Source organism: Rhea pennata, chromosome 4, assembly GCF_028389875.1.
Source record: "Rhea pennata isolate bPtePen1 chromosome 4, bPtePen1.pri, whole genome shotgun sequence".
NCBI lineage: Eukaryota > Metazoa > Chordata > Aves > Rheiformes > Rheidae > Rhea > Rhea pennata.
In genome coordinates, this window is record NC_084666.1 from 72,253,387 (window position 1) to 72,267,223 (window position 13,837).

Here is a 13,837-nt window from a genome sequence, read left to right on the forward strand (position 1 = left end):
TCCTTTCTTCTGTGGTTCTCAAAGTACTTTATAAAATAAATTTAGGATCCTTATCCCCGTTTTACACAGCAGAAAACTCAGGCCACAGGCAACAAAATGACATTTCTGAGAGCATTTAGCAACATAGTGCCATTGTTAGGAATAAAATCCACATCCCTTGCATTTCAGGTCAGTGCCCTAGCCAGTAGGCCCTTCTGCCTTCCCCTGTACACAACACTTCTGTAAGCAGCTTGTCATCCCTAGACAGGATTTGAGTGGAATAAACGGCAGCGAGCTGGTAGCATGCTGGCTGGAGAGTGTCGTTTTTCTCGGTGCATCACGTTGCGCTGCCTGCATGTAATCTGAGGTAATGGAAGCAGAGGGAAGCAATATGTGCAATATAATACAAGAGCCAATGCGGTGAGGACAACACCCTTCTATAAATACAAGTTGCAGATGTCTGACCGTAATGGGAACTAGAGCGGTCTCCATAGCCAACAAGGATTTTGCTGTTTCTGAAGGGCTGGGCAGGTACCCTGTTCCTCTTCTGTCCGTTTTCTTGAATACTGTTTTCCCTTCCTTTCGTCACCGGTATTAATTCAGGAATGTTAGGGGAGCTGCATCCCTGCTTTCTCTCTACCCCGTGGCCAGCTTTGCATCTTCTTTGCTGTGGTGATGGACACAGTGGAGGCATCCAAGTACTGTGTGTGGTCCTAACTCTGCACCCTCTGAAGTCATTTTAAGTTGAAGTGTTCTGACTCACAGGAACAGTGGCAGGCCCTCATGAGACCTCTTGACAGTTCTCTTAATACAAGCTGAAAGTAAGATGAATAAAATAGGTTTGGAAACTGCACAGTAAAAATCTTCTTTCTAAACAAGGTATGTTTAAATTAATGATTGTAAAACATATGCATTTAAAGATGCATTTAAAATGATTCTCAGTGCTGTATCAACAGTTACAACAGTTGAGGTAGACAATTTTGGTTTTGTTTCTTTGTTTCTCTTTAATAACTTTTTTGGAAATGCCTGAAAACAAATGTATTTGGGACTGAACTGTGCTTTTTTCCAGGAGAATGTGATGTTCCCTCATGTTCTAGGTAGGGATTTTGCAGGCAGTACTGACATGCAATGAAAGCTAGTAAGATGGGCTGGAGAAGCTTGAGCAGAGGTCTAGCTGCCGTATCATCTCTGAGAGAGGTCAGATATCCTCTGGTAGGGTGCCCAGGGGTTTCGCAAGGAGGAGTGGTGCAAAGAGTTTCCTTCCCTCCTCCCAAAGAGGGCCTAGGAAGGGCACAGCACAGGGGTTAGAGGTGAGCGCTGCCTGGGCCCAGGGGCTGGGCCGGCCTCTGGGTGGGAGTGACCAGCTGCTGTCTCTAGTAGTTCTTAGGCAGCAAGGATACACATTGCTGTGTATCTTGGAAAAAAAGAAGAGTGCCTGGGACCTCTTCTCTTCCTGGCACTTGTAGGCACAGCAGAGAAACTGGCAGCAATGTCTAGAATTCCCCTAAGAGACAGGAGGAGAACTGCTATGGCTTTCAAACACAACTTTTCATGATTGACTGCCTCCTCCAGCATGTGTATTCCTGCCTCAGCCTTGCACCTATCTCCTGGGACTTGGTGGTTTCCCAGCCTCAGCAGTGGCAGGTTTTGTATGTCCTGTGCTAAAAAGCAGACTCACAGGAAAAGGAACTGACTTTCACTTAACCTTTATATCTCCTTCTGTGATTTATCTTTAAAGACATCCTCAGTGCTCAGTGCCACGGTGCGGTCCAGTATGTCCTGTAACATGCTTCTATTCCAGCAGTAGCAGGCAGAAATGTACATTTTAATATGCAGTTAAAAATAGCTTTGTTTGTTTTAAAGTACCCTCCCCTACCTGGTATTAATTTCCATGGAGTCAAAGCATTACAATTCACTTGGTTTCTGTGATGACTGCAGACTAAATTTGGAATATTACCTCTTCCAAGCACAGTTTTAATGCTATCAACAAGTAAGTTTTTTTCAAACTTACCTAAATCATTACAATCTGTTATGCCTTAAAAGAGAGAACTAGAGAATTTTGCCCTATATTCTTCTATTTTGCTTTTTCTTTCTTTTTTTTTTCTTTTTACATTTGAATTGAACAGTTCTTTATTAGATGTTCTTAGACTTGTAACAGTATTGCTTTGGTTTTCTTCCTAAATAAAAGTTAATGTATGGATGCCATTCCAGCTTTCCAAATAACAATAATAATGAATAAACCTGACAGGCTAGGAATCAGGCTATGGTTACACATTCAGGTGTTATCAGATTTGTATGTTAACAGATAATTTGGCAGTACCAGCTTTATTTGGACCAAGTATGAAAACAGACATGTTTCTGTTTTGTAAATCAGAATACATTAGAGCACAGAGTATCCGAGCTGGCTGCAGGAGAATAGATATCTATTCCGTCATAAACATTGTTCCATAAAATACTGAAAATGTTGTATCGTAGAATGAGCTTTTGCTTTGTCCCATATGGTTGTGGAGTTACTGTTCTGCTACAAGGCTCCTTAAAGCCAGACTGGCTGCTTTTTGACACCACAACTTCTATTCCTCATTTATTCTTGCGTTGATAAGTTTGGCAGGTTACTCAGAGTGCTTCAGGTTGGAAGATGGGGCTGGGAGAAACCTTGTTGAAGGCATTGCATGTTAAGAGCTGCCTTACATTTGAGGTAACTGTAAAGTGCCTATTAAGCTCCACCATGTGGCTAGGGTTTGAGACAAAAAATGCTGCTGGGAGTCTACTGCTTTGTGCCTAGGCTTGAAGGGGAGCTGGAATGGCTCAGAGGACATACATGGCAGCCAGTCTAACAAACCAGAGAAATGGGGTAAAGGGAGGATTAAGTCTGTTGTCTATACATGAGAGAGACAGCAAAAGTAACAGAGCAAATGAGAGAGAAAGCAATTAGAAAAAAAAGACATGCTTGGAGATAGAAAGGGTGGCCCTGTGAGGATGAGAAGGATACCTTTTGTGTCTTTCAGCCAGCAGCTGACACAGTTGAAGCTGCAAGCACAAAAGCTATCTCTTTTTGTTTGATTCTGCCACTGTTGAGGGAAATAGTTCATTGTGTGGCTCTGTAAATAAAAGGTCTTGTATCATGATGTTCAAAACAGTTAAATTTTTCTCTTCCTGTCGAAACTACTCATAGGACCCCAACCACTGGTTAGCTTCGGGGTCAAAAAACAGGAAATGTTTTCTGCATTACACAGCTAATGTGCTGCTGCTATGGATGTTATTTCTATTACTTTTTACCATTCTTTAAAGCTCTTTGGTTTTAGAACTTGTTCTCCTTTTCTCAAAACTCCCAGAAAAAAGTTGCAAGAAAAGGTAAGTGTTGTAAAAAGTGAATTATGGAAGGAAAACTGGAAGGAAAACTTCTGACACTTACGAGTTTCCATTGCTGGAACTTAAGTTTTCTGTATTAGAGAGGAAACTGGGTAAGGCACAAGTGAGGCTAAAGCTGTTTTCATTCCATTCTTACCACAGCTGACAAATGAATAAGTTAATTATTCTTTCCACTTTCACCTGTAAAGCACCTTTTTGGTGCACCTGGCCTACTTAAATACTAAACATTATGGAGTGGAGACTGTTTCTGACTCTATCTTCGTACAGCACAGCAAGGTTTCAGTCAGAGCAGTGTGCTGGCAAGGTCTGTGCAATAATATCCAAATGCTATAGTGCTGTGGTTGTTACCCCAACTCTGCTTGCTTACAGTAACTTTACAAAAGTACTACAGTCCTACATTGTCTGAGTTGATTCATGCTGCAGATGAATAATTTCCAGAAGACTTGTGTCAGAAATGGAGGGGCTGCTTTGTTTTGTGTTTTATCTCATACACTTGCATTGAAAAAGAAAGCCAAGGTACTTTATTCGATTCTCTACCCAAAGAACTTGTCTTTGCCAAGTAAAATAGGTGATGCATTTAGGTAGAACTGGAAGTGAAGTGAAGTGTACCTCCCATTCTGTGAAAGTCGACTATGGGGAGTTAGGATACCTAGTCCTATTGGAGTGTCTGTGATACAATTTTTGTGTAGGGCACACCTCAGAAAGTTGTTTTGAGGGAATCGTGAAGTCTTGGCTTTTGAGACCAGTTCCTGATGAAGGCAAGTATGAGTGTCAGTAGTAGTAGGGAAGGTAGTGTTGCCGTCCTTACCAAGTAAGGCAGAGCATGGTGTAGTTTGTCAATGAACCAGAGAGGGCAGATAGCTTCATGCTTGTGTAAACATGAAACCAGGGGAAGGCCCTGTGCTCTTGCTTGCCCCTTGGATGTGGAGATTCTTTCTGCCTTTCTCCTAGCACACAAATGTGTACGCATAGGGCTGGTTTTAGACAGAAGTTACCTAATGCAGCAGACAGCTGGAGGTGGCAAAGCAGCCCTGACCCTGCTGTTTAATTTGCCTGTGTGAAGGCCCTGAGGATGCCGTATGGCTGCTGTACACTACCAGGGAGGAATGGGTCAGGACTGTGGGATGGTGGTTACAGGCAGAATGGTCCCTGAGCCACTTCTTCCTTCCCCAGCAAGAGGAGTTGTAAGCTTAATCCTCCTGGCTCTCCATCCCAACTCCATTGCTTCCCTTTTTTCTTTCCTTTTCGGTGGCAGATGTGAGCTGGTATTTGTTTGGAGCTGGTCTCGGCTGTGCCTTCTTAGCACAGCAAAAACTGTGACTGCTTATGCTTTTCAGCAGCATGAAGCTGACTGCGGTTGTGTTCTGTGTCCACACATGTACGTGTGTTCACATAGCTGTGAGAAGGTGGGGTGCCAAGGCAGGAGTTTGAAAGGGCTTAGGTGGAAATAAGTTTAGCTGACTTGTTGAGGGAAGGTGTTTTGGGGAGCAGTAGAGGAGCAAAGAGATTAAATGAGGTGAGAGGGGTGAAAGTTCACATGCTTGGAGAAGGCCTCCCAGAGGCTGGAAAGAAGGCCAAACTCGCTCCAGTCAGCCCCAAGATGGGAAGTTTGGACCACGGACAGATAGCTGACTCGTATTAGTTTCAATGTCACTAAGTGAAGGGCTCAGCTTACGCATAAGGGATACACTAGGCAAATTGTAATAGTGGGATATTTCTGTTTGTTCTGGACCCAATGCCCGCTTTGCTGGCAGCAGAAAGGTTCAGTGTTCAGGATGTTGCCCCTACCTTTCCCTCACCCCGATGCTGGTTGACATTGCTGCTCTCACCTACCTTTGTAATGGCTTTAAAGGAGACGCTCCCACAGTTCGTTGGTCAAATGAAGCAAAATGTCACAGAGGGAGACTATTTTGATCCCTTTCGCTGGTGGGGGGAGCAAAAGGGGAGGGGAGAAATGGGCCAAAATAAATGTCATAACAGACCTGAAGTTAAAAAGTGTTCCTCCAAGCTTGGGCTGTGCTTTCTGGGCTCTGACTCATTGAGCTGGAGCGAATGTGGAAGGTGAGCTGTTGTGAACCACTGTTTCCTCTCCTGCTAAAAGACCTGGATGGAGCAGCTGGCACTGTGGATGGACTGGAGGTAGGTCTGTTCAGCGTTGCCGAGCTTCAGGATTCCTGGGGAGGGATGCAGTGGCTTCAAGTCAGAACTGTTAACTCTCCCTCTTCCCTTTGTGGCAGATTTTGTACTCCATAGTTTTCCCTGTTGATACAGGACGTGACCAATACAAGACTATTTTGGGTGTGAGCTCTTTTGCACCAGGTTCTGTTGTTTAAATGCAAGAGTTTTTTCTAGGCAGTCTTAGGGGCTTGGAGAAGCCTCTGAAAGTGAGCATTTGGGTCTTCTCAAGTGGTTGCGCTATCCTGTGCCTTACAACACATTTGAAAAAGTACAAGCATCCAGTGGAAACCTGTCCATCTTGTCTTGTGTTATTGCTTGCTTAAGAGATGCTGTGTGGATGATTACAGAGTGATTTCATGAAAATTCATTTTTATCCTGTGTTTGATCTGTCTAGCCTGTGCTAGCATATTACAGTTACTCCTCGGATAACATCAGTGTTGTGGTTTATTTTCAGTGGCAAATGGTCTTGCTGAGCCAACTTTTTGATCTGTTTAAATCATTAAGATTAGTGGCATAACATCTCCATGGAACGTTGTGATAGCAAGATAAACTATGTGCTCAGTGTTAGGAAAAGAAGGGTTGTACGTCTGTCTATATTTCTCAGAAACTGTTGAATTTTTTTAGGCCTTAATCTGCAGCCATAACTACATGATTGTAACCTGTAATTATTAATTGGGAGCAGAGCCAACAAAAACTGATATTCCGAGAATTATGCAAAACAAAGCTGGGGAGCAGAGCAGCAAGGGGAATTGGTGTGTGATAACTGCATACACAAGGAACAATGAGATACAGAGGAAGACAGGGAAAGGGTATAATGGGCTCTGGTTGGCAGAGAGACTTAGTTGGAAAAATGTGGAATAAGTATATCTTTGAGTCATTTGCTTTTCCATATCTGAAAGCCTCCTAAACATGTCATCACAATACATCTACATGCTGAAGATGAGCAGTTTGATAAGGTATGATTGATTGTGATAAGTGTGACAATAATACAGGGCATGTCTAAACATACAGCAAATATTTTCTTTCTCCTGTGGAAAATGTTTACACATGAAAATGGAGTTTAGGTTTTGTCAGCCAAAGAAATAGTTGATGACACCAGCAGTAGATCCCTCTGGTAAGGCTGATTTCATGCAATAAGTAAATGAAGAGCTGATTAGCGCAAACTTACGGTTGAGAGGAAAAATGCAGAGAGTTCATTTATTTATATCTCTGTAAAAGGAATGTAATGTGCTAGTATGAGAAGGTGAATGTGCCTTTCCAAAATGCAAGGCAATGAGGAACGGGGCTCATGTATCATGAAGTCAATGGCTAGCTGTTAATTAGAGAAGGCCCTTCTTGTGCTAGTTGTTTGGGAACAGTGAATGCCTCTCAGTAGAGTGGGGAAACGTGTGTGCTGGGGTATTTTACTCCTGCCTAGTGGAAAGGGAAAGATGGGCATGGAGAGTGAGGGAGAGCTCTGGAGACCTGACCTGGCTGCTCCTGCTGCCCCCAGAGGAAGGAGAGACATAGGGCAGCGAGTGCTGCTTGCAGAGGCAACCTAGCTCATCCTCTGCAGGAACAGCTGCCCCCCTCTCTGGGTTTTTCCTCTTAGTTCCGGTTTCTCTTAGTGCTGTCCTCTGGCATAGGTGCACGGGCAGGGGTGGCTGGGATCTGGCCAGAAGACACCGCATTAGGGCAAAGTTTTCTGTTGCCTGATACCCTCGGAAACAGCTTGTTGGGAGAGGGCTCAAGGCTGCTCTAAGCTGCAAGCAGAGGTAAGAATGCAAGAAACATAAAGCTGGCTTTTAGTCAACAATATTTCTCCTGACTCCCTTCCCATCCTTCCTCCTTTTATTTTCTCTCCACCTCCAAAGCATGGGAATGTAGTAATTGCGTTTTGACGCAGTTTCCAAACTCACTGTACCTTAGTCATTAGAAAAAAAGAAGGCAGGGGGTGGGGTAGGAGAGAAGAATTAAGAATGAAAAATAGCCATTAGCTAGTGCCAGTAGGGCAGGAATGTCAGAATGCTGTTGGAAGTATGTACTAACAGATTTGTACAACAGCTGTTACTATGCAGCTTTTTATTTTTTTTAAAAAAATATAACTTAAATTTTTGATATTGGATCTGTGATACACAAACCTTGTAAGACTCTGAGTCCACATTGACTTCAGATACAGTACTCTAAGCATAGATGCCTGTGTTAAAAGTGCCTGGATTTTTAAAACTTGGCTGGAGATTTCATGGCAGCCTTTCTTGTGGTTATTTCTGGCACCTCTGGCTGCCAGTTGGAACGTGAGGCTGTAGATATGTGTGGAAGTGGAAAGGAATGGGTGTGCGTACTTCTGTGGAGTAGGAGCCTTTTAATAGAAACAGGCTTGATTTAAGATTGGTTTTTGAAATGAGTAAAGATTTGCGGAGCAGATGCAAGTACAAAATCCAAACCAGTTTTCTCCTTCAGGCTGTTAATACAAAAGGGTAAAAAGATCCTTCAAAGTGCTTTTTAAACAACAATTAATATTCCTTGGAATCTCCCCCATCAACCCTGAAAGAAGGCTCAATGTGATGAGGAAGCCAGAATTTAACCTCAGGAAGTAAGTTAGTGAGGGAGATGGATAAGCATATAGTCTGAGGGATGAGAATATAGTCTTCTGCTGACTTCTGCCGTGTGTCCTTTCTGCCTCTGATTCTGTCCTGGATCCAAACGCTGCCTTGGACTGGCCCAGTCCCTATTCCTTTTGGGCAAGGAATTGTAAAATATTCCTCAAGGGGCAACAGTGAGCATTTCTGCACTGACAGGAGGGGTGAAATTGTTCAGAAATTTCCTGACTGCATCTGCTTGGGGCCACTTTTGCTCACGCTCCCTTTCCCTAATTGAAGCCAGCAATCAGCTCATAACCTGTCCTCGTTTCAGTTCATGCATTTTACCTGGGTTTGGCTGTCACTGGGCTGTCTGCAGGCTGTCCTGGTGGCCTGTTCTGTCCAGTGGATTGCAGCAGGGAGGGTGTCTCCGAGGTGGATGTCCCAGGTAGAAGGAAATTGCTTCTGTGTCTGCACACCTTTGAACCACTGTGGGACCCTGCTGTCCCCTCACCTTTCCTGGTCTCACCATAATGTGTACCAAGTATTAATACATTTCAGGAGGAAAAGGCATTGAGCTAATGCTACTTCTGAGGGCATAGGAATAGCTGCTAAATAGGCTGAGGAATACTGCTGGTGCTGGAACATGTATTACTGCTGCCTCCGCTGCTGCGGAGAAACAGCGTGTTAGTGTCCTGCAAGGCTGCCTTTCCCCAGCAAAGACGAGACTGACTGTGAAGGCAAAACCGTGCCCAGGAGCGCGACTCTCTGTGGCTCCACTGTAGACACTTCATAACTAAACATTCTGGCCTCAGAAGAGGGGCCCGTGAGGTGCCTTGAAGATGCCCTTTCCTTGATAAGGAAGAACTGGAGCTGTGAGATGAGACCATGCTGGTGGGGGGAAATGCAGGCAAAAAATTCAAGGCTCTGAAAGATGGACATAATCCTCATGTTTATATTAATAAAATGATGTGTGAGATTCTCCAAAGGAAATATTTTATTCTGATGTTTTATAAGCATAAATGGAAATCTTGCTCTTTGACAGCACTACTATTTTGTCAAAATGCTGTACCAGAACATGCTGTCCCTTCATATCTGTCAGTTCTCTGTCATGCCCTGAGTCCCATAAAATACACAGAATGTTGTCTCAGGACAGTAATCTCCTACTGCTACATAAATGTTGAGGAGAAGCCTTAAGTTCATTAGTTCCTAAGGCAGAAGATACTGTTTCTGCACATTTTTACTTCATACAGAGCCTTTATTAATCTTAGGCTGATATGCCTTTTATTTTAGTTACTGGAAGCTGGTAAAACTTGAGGCCGATTGCTTATTTCATCTCTTTGTGTGTGGAAGCCTGACCACATAAGCAGTTCTCACAGATTAGTGGATCTGAAATGCTCTGTGACAATGCACCAGTGCCAACCCTTAAAATTGCTTGCAGGACGCCAGGTGATCCTTGTCATTGCTGCTTCCTTCCCATGGAGAAGAGGTAGGGTTTTGCTCTGATGCAGGCTGCTTGCTGCAGTCTTCTTTAGGAACTGCTGCTGGAGGTAATAGCAGATTTAAGTGGATGGTTTCAGCAGTAGGTCTTGTGGGTAGGTTCTCCACAGTGCAGTTCCTCTGAGCTTGCTGGTTCGCCTATGTACAGCTCACAGCTCAATTATGGCTCCTTTTTGGCCTGGACTTGGGAGCAATGGCCAGGAAATTCGGCAGAGCTGGTGAGGGTGGGATGGGGCTGTTATCTAAAGGTATCTAATGGTAGGGACTCTGACCTTCTGATAAGGTGTATTGCTACTGGTGGACTTCAGCTAGGGTTTCCTCTCCCTTCCCTTATGATGAATCCTGAGGGTTTGGGGCTGTACATTGCTGAATCTCATCTCTCTCCTCATGTCCCTGAGCTTGTAAAAGCTGCTGTAGCAGAAGCCTACTGGGCTGGGGAAAGTGTTGAAAGAGCAGCCAACTCTCAGTGATACTTTCCCTCGAAGTTTCACAGCTCTCTGAGCATTTATCCTGTATTATTTTCTGCTTCCCAAGCAAATGTAGCACCCCAGCAGCCATGAAGATACCTTTGCTTGGCAGAGAGGTATAGGGTAAACCCCTTATAAATACCATCTGTGACTGTTATTGTTGCAATTGTATGTAATTCCTGGTTTTGCTCTTTATGTTGGACTTTATTTATTTATTCTTGGTCTTGTTTTGGATTGGATAATGCAAATTTATCTAGTTTCAATTTTGCTCTGCCTCTCTCCTAGGGGACTTTGCACTTCTGATTTTCTTGAAGTGGCAAAGACTTTTGCGAGTTGTCTGGGCTGCTGGGAAATGGTTGTTTGCTTTAAAATACTCTGTTTCCATTGGAATTACCAAACAAAACATTTAAAAATCGTTATGTCTTCAAAGCTTTATTTATACAACATACATTTCTGCCTAGATTTGACCTGACAGTGTTTCCTTTAACTGTTTTCTTTAGGATACATTTATAAGAAAGAGTCAAGAAAGAGTGAGAGATGTGGAAATCCAAAATAGTAAATGATCATGCTGTTATTTAATCCTTTGAAAAGGGAAGCAGACTTTTATGGTGACCCAGAATAGACAATGGAGTGACAGATGCAAGTCCTTCCCAAAGCGAAATAAACTTTTGGTATGCAATGTCAAGTTGTATACAGCATAAAATGATCTGGAGTTTAGAAATGAAATGATAGAAGGGGAAATATGATCAAGTTACTTTGAATGTTAAGTTAATTGAATTTATCAGTTGCCCTGCTCAGTCTTTTTATTGGTATCAAAAGAGAGCACCTGGTTAAAAAAAAAGATGCAACACTTCAAAGGCTAATCAAAAGAACTACTGTTGTTTTCTGGGAATAAAGAGCATGCAGTTTTGCAATAGGGTAACGGCTAAAGCCAAAGAGCTGACCTGAGCCAAGAAGAAAAACATGCATGTAACATTTGGGTGGATGTCTGTTGTTTAAATCAGCTACATAAAGAAAACAACAATGTTCCAAGGCCATTAACCCACAGAGACCTGGATATCAAGGAATGATTATTTATCTGGAGCTAAGAAATATACTTTCTCATCAGCTCTTCTCTGTATTTTCCTGTTGTGATGGTTTTACAGCTTTCCTTCAAATAACTATCAGAGGGCATTATCTGAGACAGATATTTGGATGTGCATGTGGTTAGGCAGAGGATGTTGTAATTTACCAGTACTGAGTTTTGTACTGCTGTTATTGATGCCGCCTTTAGAATAAGAGAGAACCCTTTTCTTATATCGTGGCTGTCGACATCATGATCACATTTATCAAAGGCATCCCCATAAATTTTCCGTTTGTAGCTTATTCCAAAGTTTTATTTAATCAGGTCACCCGTATACATGGCCTTGCAATTCTGGTGGCACAGTGCTGCATGTGTTTGCCTTGTAAAGAGAGCGTTCTCCAGAAAGTGGGATTTCAGAAGGAAGTTGCTTATCATCGTGGCATGTTGTATTTCAGAATTCCTGCTGCTGCCATTTGGCATCTCCAAAGCCCTGTAGAGGTGTCTGCAGAATATCTCATCTTGACAGAGGATGTTAGATGCACGACATCTTTTGAAGAAGCCTGTAATATCTGGTCTTGGAGGTTAGCAACTGGAAAGCTGTTCCGTGAGAGTCCCTTAGCTAAGCCTCTGTATGTCTGGTAAACAATTACTTTAGAAAAGTAAGTTCTGTTTCAGAATCACCTGATGGTGTTTCATCTTGCACGGGCTTGGCACCAGGGCTTAGTTATGTATCCAGCTGTGTTTTTTTTTCCTGTCAGGAAAAGACATGGTCTTGGATTAAGAGGTAAGAGTGGCCTGGCAGTCAGGCTGCTCCTTCCTACAGGATATTATTCAATGCTCAAGAGCATATGCTATTAGTGTAGGAAAGGCAAGAATTCATTTGTAAATTAGTGAGAAGAATTTGTTTTACGCATGTATGCTTTTTCCTAGCATTACTTGTTGCCATCTGCTTTTTGCAAGGTATCTGCAGCCAGAGGATAAGAAAGTTAAGTGTTCCACTTAGTTGTGAAAGCATGTTGCAGACATACATGCTAGTCATGTTGGTGGACTTGGCCTTACACTGAGAATGAATGGGGCTGCTCCATGCCTCTCCACTCAGCGCTAAAATCTTGGAGGTTCTCCTGAGCTGATGCTCCTGCTCGTATCTATCATATAGCAGCGAAACGCTTCTGGTCCTTTTCCACCATTCTCGTGCACCCACAGTTGGCCTGGTGCTAAGGCGGGTTGACTTCATGCCCTATAATTCCACCTGCCTCCTGAGACACATGAAATAACCCGTGTCCCTGCGGCCTGGCTTGTTGCATACGCTCGCTCCGAGAGGGCAGAGAGGAGGTGAAGTGATTAAAAGCATGGAAGCGCTGCAGTCAGCTGGGGCGCCCCCTTTTCTGCCGCCTTTCTCACTGCGCTTACCCGGGGGAGGGCGAGTGTCCGTCGTTTCAATACGCTGACGGCTGCAGGTAGCAGAAACGCGTTTGGGCGGCCTCTCGCACCGAGCAGGCCGAGAGCGGCAGCGCGGCTGACAAGCCCCGGGCCGGGCCGCTGCCCGCGGCGCGGCGCGCTCCGAGCAGCAGAGGGCGCCCGAGCGGCGCCGCCCCCGCCGCGCTGCCGCGGGAAAGGGCGCTGCGCGGGGTGGAGCCGCTGGCCTGCCCGCGACCGGCGGCGCTTGCTCGGCGCACACGTGCGCTGCTTCCCGGGCAAGACGGAATTTCAATTTCCCCCCCCCCCCCAGCTCCTCCTGTTTCTGCCACCTTTAAAAGATGAAAGTGTAACCTTGGGCAGGAGAAGCCAGCAGGAATTTTGCGATTTGCTGCTTTGGCCCTGTATGTGGTGCCACTGCTAGTGGGCATAAGCTCAGTTAGGGTCCTGAATTAGGACTCTGCATTACAGAGTCTGAAAAGTCAGTTTCCTGTTAAATGTTTTCGCTGCTAACCTAGGCAAGAATATCGGAAAATGCAGAACCTGATAATCTAGTTTCAAAAGCCAGTAAGTTTACTTATATTATACTTGTAATAACCAGATATCGAAGTAATGCTGTGTTGGGACTTTGTTCTATTTAGATTTCCTAGGATGTGGATGAAAAGGACAAACTCCTGATCTTTGGTACTTGACCACAAACAGAGAACACAAATATGGGAGCAACGAAATTGCTTTTCATGGGTGGTTGTCAGGAATAGTGCTATCAGACTAATTCAGCTCTATTATTAAGCTCACTGTGTAATGGAGGAATTTGCCCTATTGACTTCAACAGCTAGAATGAGGGATGTACCTGTCTGTTTTTAACAAAACAAACAAAAAACCCATGATCTTTAGGAATAGTTTTGATCAAGGATTAAATCCTGAAAACATGCATGACTGATTTTGTTAATGAAAAGAAGATTACTTGCATGCACAAGAGTTTTCAGGGTTGAGCCCGCTTTTAGAACGATGACTTGCCATTGATTGTTTGTCAACAAAGTAGAACGATACAAAAAACCTCTTAGAAAAATATAGCTATAGTTTCTCCACACCTATTTATTTGTTAAATTTTTATACGCTTCTGAGACTTCCCAACTGAAACTATATTACTCTTAATCTAATACAAATATTTTATCTTTCAGTAGTTTGCAAAAAAACTCTAGAAATATGGAAGTTGCCAATTTCCATTTAGTTCAACGTTGGCTCGGACAATGCTGTGGTCAGTATAAACTGCTAGTGAGGAATCTGCAGGAAATTCTGCAGTATAT